The 12,645-nt window shown below is 44.6% G+C and overlaps 1 protein-coding gene across 3 annotated transcripts in view; it reads left to right on the forward strand.

Annotated features, from left to right (window-relative positions):
* The first annotated feature begins 1,813 nt into the window (after positions 1–1,813).
* ARMC3 (armadillo repeat containing 3) overlaps positions 1,814–12,645 on the forward strand; it is a 126,642-nt gene continuing 115,810 nt past the window's right edge. The window contains exon 1 of one of the 3 annotated variants that reach the window (XM_088454206.1): positions 1,814–1,928. The gene's annotated coding sequence lies outside the window, so the exon portion shown is untranslated. Of the gene's footprint in view, positions 1,929–8,091; positions 8,136–12,645 lie in introns of those variants that run through there. The other 2 variants (XM_088454207.1, XM_088454205.1) reach the window with 2 other exon arrangements.

Consider the following 12,645-nt stretch of genomic DNA (forward strand, 5'->3'; position numbering starts at 1 on the left):
AATGTTTGAAATGAAGCTATGAGGCCCGATTCAGAACCACGAGACGCCAATGTTCACAGGGTTGAGTGATTTATTTTTCCGCTACTGCGTGGGCACAAAAATCCCTAAGAACCTCTGCAGCACATGCATTACACAGAATGTAGGCACAAAGGCGCTGCTGCTATAGAGACACACGCCAGCAGACGTGTGGGAAAAATGTTGGGCAATCCAAGGCAATGACTGGGAGAAGACTAGACAGATGCACGTAGATATGGGAGTGTCACGGCTGTGTCATTGAATTTTTTTGCGTATACAGACACACATGAGCGTTGGGGGCCATAGTCAGGTGGAAAATCTACACCTGCTATAGGGCTGGTGCAAGTTTCAATGATGGTGTCTGAAGATGCACCAGGCGGTATTACAGCGTCCATAGACACCTGTAATGGGCGTCTCAGTCTTGCCCATTCATATGCACGGATGTACACCAGGGAAGCACTTTGTAGCTTCATTTACATAAAGTTGCACACGACAGCGGCCACAAGACGCAGCCGTGTCCACCCATGGTCTGATGCCCAACTTACTCCAACATCTTATTGTGCTGCACTGTAATCACCATATGCCTGTCCCAACGCCTGTGTCTATATCTTCAGACTTTGCCATTAATTCTGCAAGGTAAAATGGCTGTGGCGGCCATTTTTTCAGGCGTTTTGTGCAGCGACCACTTTTGTGGGAGAGGTATGAATATAAAAACGATGGGTGCAGGGTGTGCTGTGCTGGCCCCCCTTGGACCCAGGGGCCCACGTGCTCCGCACACCCTGCACACATTATAAATACGCCCCTGACTGTACATACAGTGTAGCGGTATATGGGCTCCGGGCAAATCAGTTTGTTCTTTTCAGAAGATCAGATTCTACTGGAGAAGAGGATCGAGCAGTACCAGCGAGTAGGTAAGTACATACTTGCCTAATTTTTGAAAAAGTATTTCAGGGAGATTGTGAGAGGAACACCTATGAGCGTGGTGGTAAAGTCGGCGTGTACTGCTGCATCTGAGAGGCGTGTCATAATACTGACTTACATCCAAATGTAAATGAGCCCCGCAGCAGTTAAGTAAGATGTAGTTGTTGATGAAAACACACTGTGTGTGGCCACTACAGGGCCTGAAGTTATGCCCACACACCGACGAGCTAGCCTGTGGGGGAGGTAGGTGATGGAAGGGGGGGTTGTGCTGCCTACCCAGGCACCTCGCAACACGTGCACAGTCACAGTGGGTTATATAAAAGAACAAAGATTTTACTTTGTAGTTTGACTAGGGTCTGAGCACCGTATTGCATTTAAAGGAGAAATGTATCAAACCTTATAAGACAAGTGTAGATATTGCTCATAGCAAACAATCGGTTTCTGGCTATCATTTATCTAAGACATTCTATAAAATGATAGCTCGAATTTGATTTTTTGCTTTTTAGAAGGTATGAAACATCTTCACCATAATCTTTATTTTCTTCTTGTCTATGCGTACCCTATTTATTAGACCACAGGTTCTCAAACTCTGTCCTCAGGACCCCCAAACAGTGCATGTTTTCCAGGTCTCCTCGCAGAATCAGTGAAATAATTAGCTCCACCTGTGGATCTTTTAAAATGTGTCAGTGAGTAATGACTACACCTGTGCACCTGCTGGGTGACCTGGAAAACATGAACTGTGTGGGGTCCTTAGGATCGAGTTTGAGAACCACTGTACTAGACAATCAGATCATCACAATGTTCGCCAGCAGCCAAGTATTTTTGTAATGAGCAGCAGGTATCCCACACACATATTGCTGGTGCAAGTCATCATTTCACAGCACCGATTACCCCTTCCTGTCCTGCAAGCTTTCACCTATAAAGGACTCATTGGGTTACATGGAGCTTTAAGAAAAACTTGGTAGAATGAGGACTTAAAAGCATTTACTATAGTAAGTAATGAATATGGGATTTTATGGTAATGGACAGTTCTAATATAACTATGCAACACTTTCCAATGTAATCATAGTTTCTACTTAATTATATCTTAATTAAGAAAAACTGTGTTATGAAATGAATGTTGAAATAAAAAAGGTATATATTAACTTCTGCAAGTGAATGATGCTCTCTCATTCCTCAATTTAGATTTCAATTTCAGTAATAGTGATAAAGCCTGTGCTTTAAGCCTCAGAAAACAATTTATCTAATGTGATGGTTTCTGCTTAATGTGAGTGATCTCTATCTGAGATTGCAAAAGTTACAGGCTGTACAAATAATGGAGGATTTGTTTTCCGGGACACAGTTTGACACGGATCGCCTGCAGACTGCCAATGTCCACTTCCAGTAAACTAGTAAATTAATGAATAAAATACTAATGATATAAACCCCCCCCAAATCAGTACACTAGCTTAAGATCTGTATCGGAGTGCGATATGAATAAAGATTTAGCAAAACAACTTTATAGTACTGACCTAAATAGACATTAACAGATGTTTTAATATTTATAGATGTTGATGCCTACAATAAATCGTATTACACTTACCTTTGGCAGCTGTCTACAAGATTAAGGACCAAACAGACAAAGGCCTGAATTTGGAAAGTGTCATATTACAAGCATCTGGCGCTGCATTGAATGCTCACTCCCACAGTTTATGTCCGTGAAGGAACAAGATGGGTATTATGGGATAGGAGCTGAAAATACGGATATAAATCTCCTGTGTGGCCGTTTCTTAGACATGCTGCATTTGAACCATGGGTTTTCACTATCACAAAACACACACTGAATAGCCGGACGCTATGGGGAACGGTGTGGTTGAAGATGACCATACTCTCTAATACAGGGCAACATTTTTCTCTTTGGTTGCCAGGCATTCATCATTACAAGCCAAGAAAAGGTCCAGAGTTCCGCCATCATTACAACATACACGAGCATTTAAAATAGTAATATAGGGGTACTAAAAATGTTAGTGGGGTTCCTGTCCTTACTTTTTTGAGCTAGTTTGCTCAGGTAAGGTTGACAATTCGTAGTCTAGAGGTGAAGACTTGCTTCAGAATTTTGTACTGTTAAGCTGCATACACACGTAAAGATTTTCTGACCGACCATCCAACTAGTTGATTGGTTGGAATGAAAATCTGGTAACGTATGGGACTAACTGATGATCAGCAATTTGCTCCTAAATGCCAGAAAACAGATTAAAATGGCCGTCAGACAAGTTTGATCTAAACAATTTGTTCAAACAACAGTTTTTGTCCATTTTCTGGCGTTTCTGAGCAAATTGCTGATTGTCATTTGCTTTCATACCTTACCAGATTTTCATTCCAACCAATCAACTAGTTGGATGGTTGGACAGAAAATCTTTAGGTGTGTATGCAGCTTTACTCGACTGTGAGCAGGTCTAAAGGCCCCCATACATCAGAGATTGATTGCAGCAATCGTGCAATTTGCAATCGATTGTGTATAAAAATCTTTCCCTTTTTCAATCGATTGCAGAATTGCCACAATCGATTGAAAAAGGGAAATATTTTTATACACAATCGATTGTAAATTGCACGATTGCTGCAATCAATCTCTGATGTATGGGGGCCTTAACTGTGGCAGAGTCCACTCACCAGAGGCCCAGCTCTGGTGAGTATGCAGGCCATCACTGGGTTCTTTGTTTTGCAGAGGATCTAGCAGGTGGAGCAGGAGGGGAGGGATCAGGGCAGCGAGAATGGTAGGAGTTCGACTGGCCCTGTGGGTGTCACAAGAAACATCCATGTGTGGCACTAGTGCCAAGGGTTGCCTCAGCCAGTTCCAGAAGACTGAGCCAGTAAATTGCCTAGGCCAGCTCCATCACCATGGCAAGTTGGCCCGGCATCGCTCCAGTGTGTACGCAGCGTAACTATGCCATAGACTATTGCCCCTGATCATTAAAGACTTCAGAGGCACCAGTAGGTTGAAAAAATTAAATTTTTTCTTAACATAGTTGACTCCACACAATACTTTTTCTCTTCAACTCTTTGAGCCCCAATGGTCCAAGTCAGTTTTCTCCCTCAGGAGGAAAATTTTCACTACTGTGTAATAGGTTTTGCTACTAATATATATTTTTTTATGATTCCTCCATTACAAACTGTAACACAATTATTTCAAACCACAAAATATACACCATCATTTATTCTAAAAATTGTAGTGATTACAAATCTATTAAGCATGTGTACTTTATTAAATATTTGATAAGACAATTTTCTGTATATTATTTTTTTTCAAAAACATTTTTTTCCCCCTATTTGGGTGATTTTTTTTTTTTTCTGCACAATAGAATGGTCTATAAAATATCATTCAATGGCAGTTTCCCCAAACACTTCATGTTTCCCAGACCATTTACAAAAAAAAAAAAATGTGTTATTAATGAATACGTAGTAGTTTATATCTCGGCTGTAGGGTTGCAAGTGCTCAGGATGCTAGCGCTGGAATCCCAACACCTGTCAGAATCCCGGCGCTGGCATCCCACCGACAACATCCCGTAGTAGGGTTAGGCACTAGGGGGAGGGTTAAGCTGCATACACACACAACGATTTTATGAACGATTTTCTGTCAGATTTTTTAAAGTGTAATGAATGATTTTTTGAACTACAAATGATTTTTTGTAACTTCCCTTAATGAAAATCATTCAGTTGGTCAGTCAGAATGAACTACAAACGGGAACGCGCATGAACGATAATCGTTCGTTATAACTCAGAAACTGAACAATTTTTTCAACGATTGAACGATAACGACGTCATTATAGTTAAATGGTTCAAAAAATCGTTACGTGTGTATGCACCTTTAGTGTTAGGCACTGGGGGAGAGGTTAGGTTTAGGCTGTGGTTAGGCTTGGGGTAGGATACTTACCGAAAGGCAGGGCCAGACTGGCCATGTGGCCTCCGGAGGTGTCCCCGTCCTCCACATGACCCTCCCTTGCTGAAATTTATGGTATCAGCCCAGGGGGAGGGAGGTGGCGGTCCCGTTTTATTATTTATTACCAGTTATTTATGTAGTGCACACATAGGCCCTCATTCAGAGCCGCTCACTATTTGCGGTCATTCGTTCTAAAACAAGGGGTGGCTATTCAAATGAACCGTTCGCTAATTGCGGTCTGTTCACGCCTCTAAGTGTGAACGAGTGAACAAAACTTGCGGTTATAATTTTGAAAAATACGCCCCCTGGCCGCTCGCATCCTACGTCATGTCTGCTATTTATTAGATTAATCGAGTACATCGAACAGCGTATGAACTGCTCGCTATTCTTGTGGCTGTTTTTTTCAACCGCTATTTTGTGAGCAGTTCGGAGTAAAAAAAAAGCAAGTGACGTGGTCAATGACGCTGCTGTATTAATTATGCACTCCCTTAAAATGCCCGTTTTGACCTTTAAGCACGCCTGCGATCTAATTCCACACCCCCGTTTTCAAGCACCTTCCCGTTACCACCCACATACGCCTCCCTCTGTCACTCAAAATAGCAGGCATTCGCTATATAGCGAACAAACGATTTTCGGGCGCACTGACTGGTTCGCGCATGCGTATTAAAATCCATACGCATATGTGCGAACATCGGTCAGAACGAACGAGCGGCCGCTTACGAGCGTCTCTGAATCAGGGCCACAGTCTGCAGGACTTTAAGATGCGTACACACGGTACGATATCTATGAATGATAAATTGTTCTTATCGTACATATTTTTGCAGCGAACGACCAACGATAACAATATCTATGGTCGTACATGCAGGCCAACCTGGATGATATCGCCAATAATTGCCTGTTCAGAGATGTGGTAGGATGACTTCACTGAGAGATATCTATCATAGATATCTTTCAGTGTGTACACCCAATATCATTTGTCCTGCACTACAGAAAGTTGAAGGGAAATCGTTCAACGATATCGTTCTTTGAACAGATCGTCACGTGTATGCAGTTTAACAGAGAATATTTGACCATTCACATCAGTCCCTGTCCCAGTGGAGCTTGCAATCTATGGCCCTCATTCAGAGCCGTTCGCTATTTGTGGTCGCTCGTTTAAAAACAAGGGGTGGCTATTCAAATGATCCGTACGCACATTGCAGTCTGTTCACACCTCTAAGTCTGAACGAGCGAGCAAAACATACGCTCGTTTATTTGTTAAAAACGCCCCCTGGCCGCTCGCATCCTACGTCATGTCCGCTATTTATTAGATTAATCGAGTACATCGACCAGCGTATGAACTGCTCGCTATTCTTGTGGTTGGTGTTTGCTACCACAAATTTGCGAGCAGTTCTGGCTATAAAATAACCCAGTGACGTGGTCAATGACGCTGCTGTTTTAAATATGCACACCCATAAAACGCCCGTTTTGACCTTTAAGCACGCCTGCGTTCGGATCTCCACTCCCCATTTTCAAGCACCTTCCCCTGTTACCACCCACATACGCCTCATTCTGTCACTCAAAATAGCAGGCACTCGCTATATTGCGTACCAACGATTTTCGGCCGCACTGACTGGTTCGCGCATGCGTACTAAAAACTGTACGCATGCGCAGATGTGCAAACATCGCTCGGAACGAGCGTACTGCCGCTAACGAGCGGCTCTGAATGAGGGCCTATATTCCTTACCACATGTACACACACATACTTTATACACACTAGGGTCAATTTTTGTTGGCAGCCAGTTAACCTACCAGTATAGTTTTGGAGTGTGGGAGAAAACCGGAGTACCAGAAGGAAACCCACGCAAGCACAGGGAGAATATACAAACTCCACACAGTTGGGGCCGTAAAGGGAATCGAACCCACAACCTCAGTGCTGTGAGGCAGTAATGCTAACCATTACAACGCTGCCTGTCCTGTCGATCTGCTCGGCCAGGATACTAAGAGACGGGGTGTGCCGCACAACCAGGCCCCCATGACTCACACCACGCCCCTTTTGCGAGCATGCATCTATGGCACGTGCACAGGGGGACTGCCAGGGCTGATCTGCAGCCCTAGTCAGTCCCTGCCAGCAGGTGTCAGTATCCTAACCCTGTTGGGATGATGGTGTCGGCATCGCCAGCATCCTGTACCCAACCCATGAATACAGCAAGTGCACCAGCTAGGAGATCTGTAAAATATGAACTGTTAGGAGGGGTCCCTGAGGACCGAGTTTGGCCACCCCTGATGCAAGATAATTTGCAAAGTGCACTAACCACAACGTGATGCAGGTACTGAGGACCTCATTCAGAGCCGAACGCTATTTGCGCTCGCTCGTTCAGAAAAAGGGGCTGGCTATTTAAATTGAGCGCTCGCTCTTTGTGGTCTGTTGACGCCTCTATGTCTGAGCGAGCATCCGAAACATATGCTCGCTATTTTGTAAAGACGCCCCTTGGCCGTTCGCATCATACGTCATCTCCGCTATTTGATTAATCGAGTACATCGAAAGGCGTATGAACTGCTCGCTATTCTTGTGGTAGCATTTTCATACCGCAATAATGCGAGCAGTTCAGGCTAAAAGGCAACCAATTGACGTGGTCGATGACGCTGCTTTGTTAATTATGCACACCCTTAAAAAGCCCGTTGTGACCGTTCAGCACGCCTGCGTTCGGATCTCCACTCCCCGTTTTCAAGCACCTTCCCGTTACCACCCACAAACGCCTCATCCTGTCACTCAAATTAGCAGGCACTCGCTATTTTGCGAGCACACGATTTCTGACCGCACTGACTGGTTGGCGCATGCGCATTACGACCCATACGCATATGTGCGAACATCGCTCGGAGCGAACGAGCGGCTCTGAATCAGGCCCTGAGCACCAAACTCCGGACCCAACATAGTTTATTGTGAGAGTGCCAACATAGTTTATTATAGCGGTGCCCGTCGCTCACATAATACCCGTCTACAGTCAAACTTGGCGAGCAAATCTGCCGCTGCTGCATAGCTGCTTCCCTGTGCGCTGCGACTGCGCTCCCGACTCCCACAGCCCGCTGTCTGTTTGGGCGCGCTCCCGACTCCCACAGCCCGCTGTCTGTTTGGGCGCGCTCCCGACTCCCACAGCCCGCTCTCTGTCTGGGCGCGCTCCCGACTCTCACAGCCCGCTCTCTGCTGGGCGCGCTCCCGGCTGCTGTCTGGGCGCGCCCCCGTTTTACATTTCCTAGCAACCGCCATATACACAACACAGCACAGCAGCCGCTGAATCACAGACAGGTGAGTGAGGCAGAGAAGTACATGCATGTTGCAATTACATGCATCGCATGCACAGGAAACAGAAAAATAAAATACATTAGCTGTTGTTTTAGTATTCAGCATGTTTAAATAGTATATTCTACTGATTAAATATACATGCATGTAATTATGTGACTACAGGCACCTTGTATATAGAGAGGACGAGCATTGTTCTGCAATAGCTGTAGCTGAAAATTGTGCTTTCAGTGTTATGACCCTCTAACATAAAAGCATAGGCGCTGCGCTGACAGGCTTCTCGCTAAGGGGCCCATTTATTAATGATCGCATTTGCAATGCGATCTGGACACGATATTACCGCCCATGATCTCATTGCAAGATGCGATCACAGCGCTGGAATGTATCATCCCGCACCCGCAGGGACAGGGGCTCCGAAAACGCCAAGGCGCAAATATTTAATGATAAATGGGCCCCTTAGCTCTCTATTGCAGTAACCTAGGTTGAATGAATGAAAGAATTGGTGCATAAAAACCAGCTTCTTGTTATTTCATTAATACCCTTTCACACATAGGCCTGTATTCAATTAGTTTTGCACCCGCGATACTTTTTCTCATGCCGGACTTTTCACCTATATCGCGTATTTCAGCCGCGGAAACTTATCGTGCGCGATCCCGCTATTCGCCGTATTCAATTCCAAAAGATGCGAAAATGGAGACACGCGAATTTAGAACTATGCGAAAAGTGGTGTCAGAATCGGGGAAATCAGCCTTAACCCCCAAAAAGAAGAGGAAACATTGGGGATCAATGTAGTAGTTCCCGATTAGCCCTCATGAAACAGTTTGGGGTACTTAAGTTCGCACAATTGCCTCTAATTAGCGTCTTTGCACAAGTGGTGAAGAATAGCATAAAGCAGTATTTTTTGGTGAAAATAAGTAGTCCAGTCAAATTTGGGGTGCTTGAAAATGGGTGCAAGCATATTTAAAAGTCGCTAAACTGAAGTTATAAGGAATGTAAAAAACGTACCTTCAGCAAACACCTGCAATCAAAAAAACACCTCACCCATACTTGCAGACCCCCCAAAAGTCTATTTAGCTACTTTTTAAGTTTGTACCCCAACTTTGCACTTTTTCACCCCCTTTTTCAAAGTGTTTTTTTGGGGTGTTCTTCACTTATTTAAAGGTTTTTTTTTTATGCAGTTATCCTATGGGGGGCTGTCTCAAGGATGCTGAGTGGTTTCCCCACCTTTGCACCACAAAATAGCGATCTTGCACTTTTTTTCAGAGGCAAATCTTTTTCGCCTATTACATTGCATTGCGTTTTCACGTACGCGAAAAGTGTTTGCAATTGAATACGGAGATACGTTTCCGCCTGGCGAAAAGTCGCAATCGGCGATACTTTTTTGCCGATTTCCGACTTTTCGCTGCTAATTGAATACAGGCCTTAGAGCAAAAGGTTTTCACTTTTTCGAAAAACTCCTCCTGAGAAATCTTAAGATGACTTTACCTGCTGTAGCCTATGGGCTACAGTTTGCAAAGGTTGCCGGGAAAGGGTTCCTCCAGAACTATAGAACTCTCCCTGGCAATTGCCATCACCCATGCGTGGTGAGTAGGCCGTGCATGCGCAGTAGGCTCTCAGGGTTCCTGATAGAAGAGTGACTGTAAATGCTCAGAAGCGCTCGGGGATCCTGATCATACTTACCTACTCTCCCGGTTGTTGCGGGAAGCTCCTGAACTTTTGGGTAGCCCCTGAAGAGTATCCGGATCTCCCGCATCATGGGGAGATAATTTCTGGGAATCGCGGTTCTGTATGCGTAATTTAGCCCGCCCTCTCATCGCGGTCCTGTGATTCGCGGCGGTTTGCCGTGATCAGGGCGTGACCTAATGACATAGGAACCCAGCCCTGCCTTGCAAAGTGTCCAGCTGTGACTCCACTCCAATCACATCACAGGAACAGGCTCCTTTAGGAGCCAGAGTTTTGATACATTCAGGCAATGTATAATTTCTTATTGCCGCAAATAGCGGCGATAAGAAATTACAATTATTGGGTCTAAAACCCGATAATTTGTAAATATGCCCCTAAATGATTTTATTGTGTATAGTTAACAAACCTACGCATTTGTATAAATAGAATTTTAGAGATCAAATTGTGGCCATAAGGCTCTGGACAGTGTCAGACCGGCCCATAGGGGTACAGGGGAAATTCCCAGTGGGCCCCACTGCCTGAGAGCTCCACCCCCTCACCTAAGGGTCAGGTTCTAGACTGTTGGCTGACCATACCCCTTAAGCAGGGGCCCCACCACTGCATTCCCCCGGTGGGCCCTTCATGTCTCATTCCGACTGGCTCTGGATGTTGAAGGGCAATGCTTTCTGTATTAAATACAACAGCCAACAGCAAGCCTAGGTTATTTACTCCATTTCAGACACACACAAATATATGGCAGCATGTACTGGGCAACCACATTTAATAACTAAATGAAGGTGTGTTGCTCACCTATATGGAGAAGTGGATTATAAAAGAGTGACGGCATCGCAGAACATAGCACAGCATGAGCCTAGTATGATGTTGACAATGGTTTATTTTAAAGGTACATGTCTGAAAGACTGAATGAATTAGAAAAGTTAGGACTGATACTGTATTATACCTAGATGAATAAATTTGCTTTATTGGCTACCATGTAATCAGTGTTGATAGCACCATCAGAACTGATGTTAATGGAAATATGACTGATCTGCCATCGTCTCTCAAAGTGCTCTGAAAGGGCCTGTCTCAGCAACGAACACAGTTGCTAATCGGTCGATTGTTGCGTTCTGCTCGTGCGTCGCAGTGGGCGTGCGCGAACCGGCCACTACAATCGGGACTGCGATCACAGTGACTACACAGACCCATCGCAGAGTGATTGACAGGAAGTGCCGTTTGTGGGAGGTGGTGGGGGTGGTCGGCTGAACGCAGATGTGCCAGTGCGTTTGGTCGCCGTTGCAGGGGCGTGCATAAATTATCCACTGCGATGCCCTACGCAGCCTGAGACCTGATAGCGTGCGAGGAAGTCACAAATTTCTGAGTAAGGTTGTGCATGTGAGCGTGAGGCTGCAGTGGTACTCGGTTGTACCGATGTTTTCTCAGTCTTGCTAAACATTAATAATGTGTGTAAGATAAAGTGGGCGTCCTTATGTAGTGCAGCGGCATAGCGATCTCAGTAGATTAGCATACTTTTGCAGTTGAACTGCGTGCATAATTGCTATTGCATTCGCAGTTGCGTTCAGTAGTGATGCCCAATGCTGTTCAGCCATGCAGGGCCAACAAAGTTCCCTTATTCCCAATTTCCCACACAGTTTTCCTGAATAAGGTATTATTCATTCCAGCTTTATCTCATAGCTGGAATGAATAATACCTTATTCAGGAATAAGCAGCAGCAGGCTCAGTCATTAATGCAAATGAGAAGATAAATTATATTAATTTTCCAATGACATCCGCATATAAAATGTAACTAAAATGATGCAAACAACTTCAGGGAATTAATGAGCAATTAAATAATTTTTTTAATCTGACAGCTTTTTACAATGTTTTTGTCACTGCCACGAATGTGCATAAAAAATGTAAATCTTTAAAGTGAGAACAATTCCCTTAGTATGAACATGCAAATTATTCTCTGGTGCTAATTGAATATGGAATGTGAGAGAGACCTTAGTGATGCTTAGGGTATATTCTTATGAGACTGAATGCTGTGCAGATATTGATGCAAAGGGGTATATTTACTAAAGTGCGGGTTTTTAGAAGTGGAGATGATGCCCATAGCAACCAATCAGATTCTAGCTATTATCTTCTAGAAAGTGCTGGAATAATGTTAGATAGAATCTGATTGGTTGCTATGGGTAACATCTCCACTTCTAAAAACCCGCACCTTAGTAAATATACCCCAAAGAGTCTATTCATCATCACTTAATTTCTACAAAAGCAGGTGAAAATGAACATTAAGTGCCTGGGCTATTCGTCAAGAAGGTAAAGATATCTCCTGCTTTCCCTTCTCTCCCGGAATGGCCTGCTGTCCGCATACACTAGTTTGGGGGCAGAATTCATCAAGCTCCAAAAATACAATATTTTCGGAGCTTGACTGCGGGAGCATTCGCCATCTTCAGATGGCGTTTGCTCCCGCTTGCGGCTAGCAACCCGCTCCTTGGATCCCTCCGCCCCTGTCCGGCTCCTTCCACCGGACCTCGCGGCTCTTGTGTGCATACGTGACCATGAATCTTTTCACTGTCTTCGGAGCAGTGAAAAGATTCGGATCAGCTGTCTCCGCGCCGGAGCGATGATGAATTGCTTCGGTGCTCGCTGCAAGTTAGTATGTTAATTATTTGGACCCCGATAATTAACATAAGCAATAGTCCCCTAAGTCTGGAAACAAAAAAAGCCAGTATAAAAAGGGTGCACGCAAAATAGGGTCTCTACATTCATATGCTGAGTTGGAGACATCTTAACCTGGGCATACACCATACCTCCCAACTTTATGGTCCCACTAAGAGGGACAGTTCGTGCGCCA

The sequence above is a fragment of the Taudactylus pleione genome, unplaced genomic scaffold (genome assembly GCF_031769625.1).
Source record: "Taudactylus pleione unplaced genomic scaffold, aTauple2 ptg000610l, whole genome shotgun sequence".
NCBI classification, from domain to species: Eukaryota; Metazoa; Chordata; class Amphibia; order Anura; family Myobatrachidae; genus Taudactylus; species Taudactylus pleione.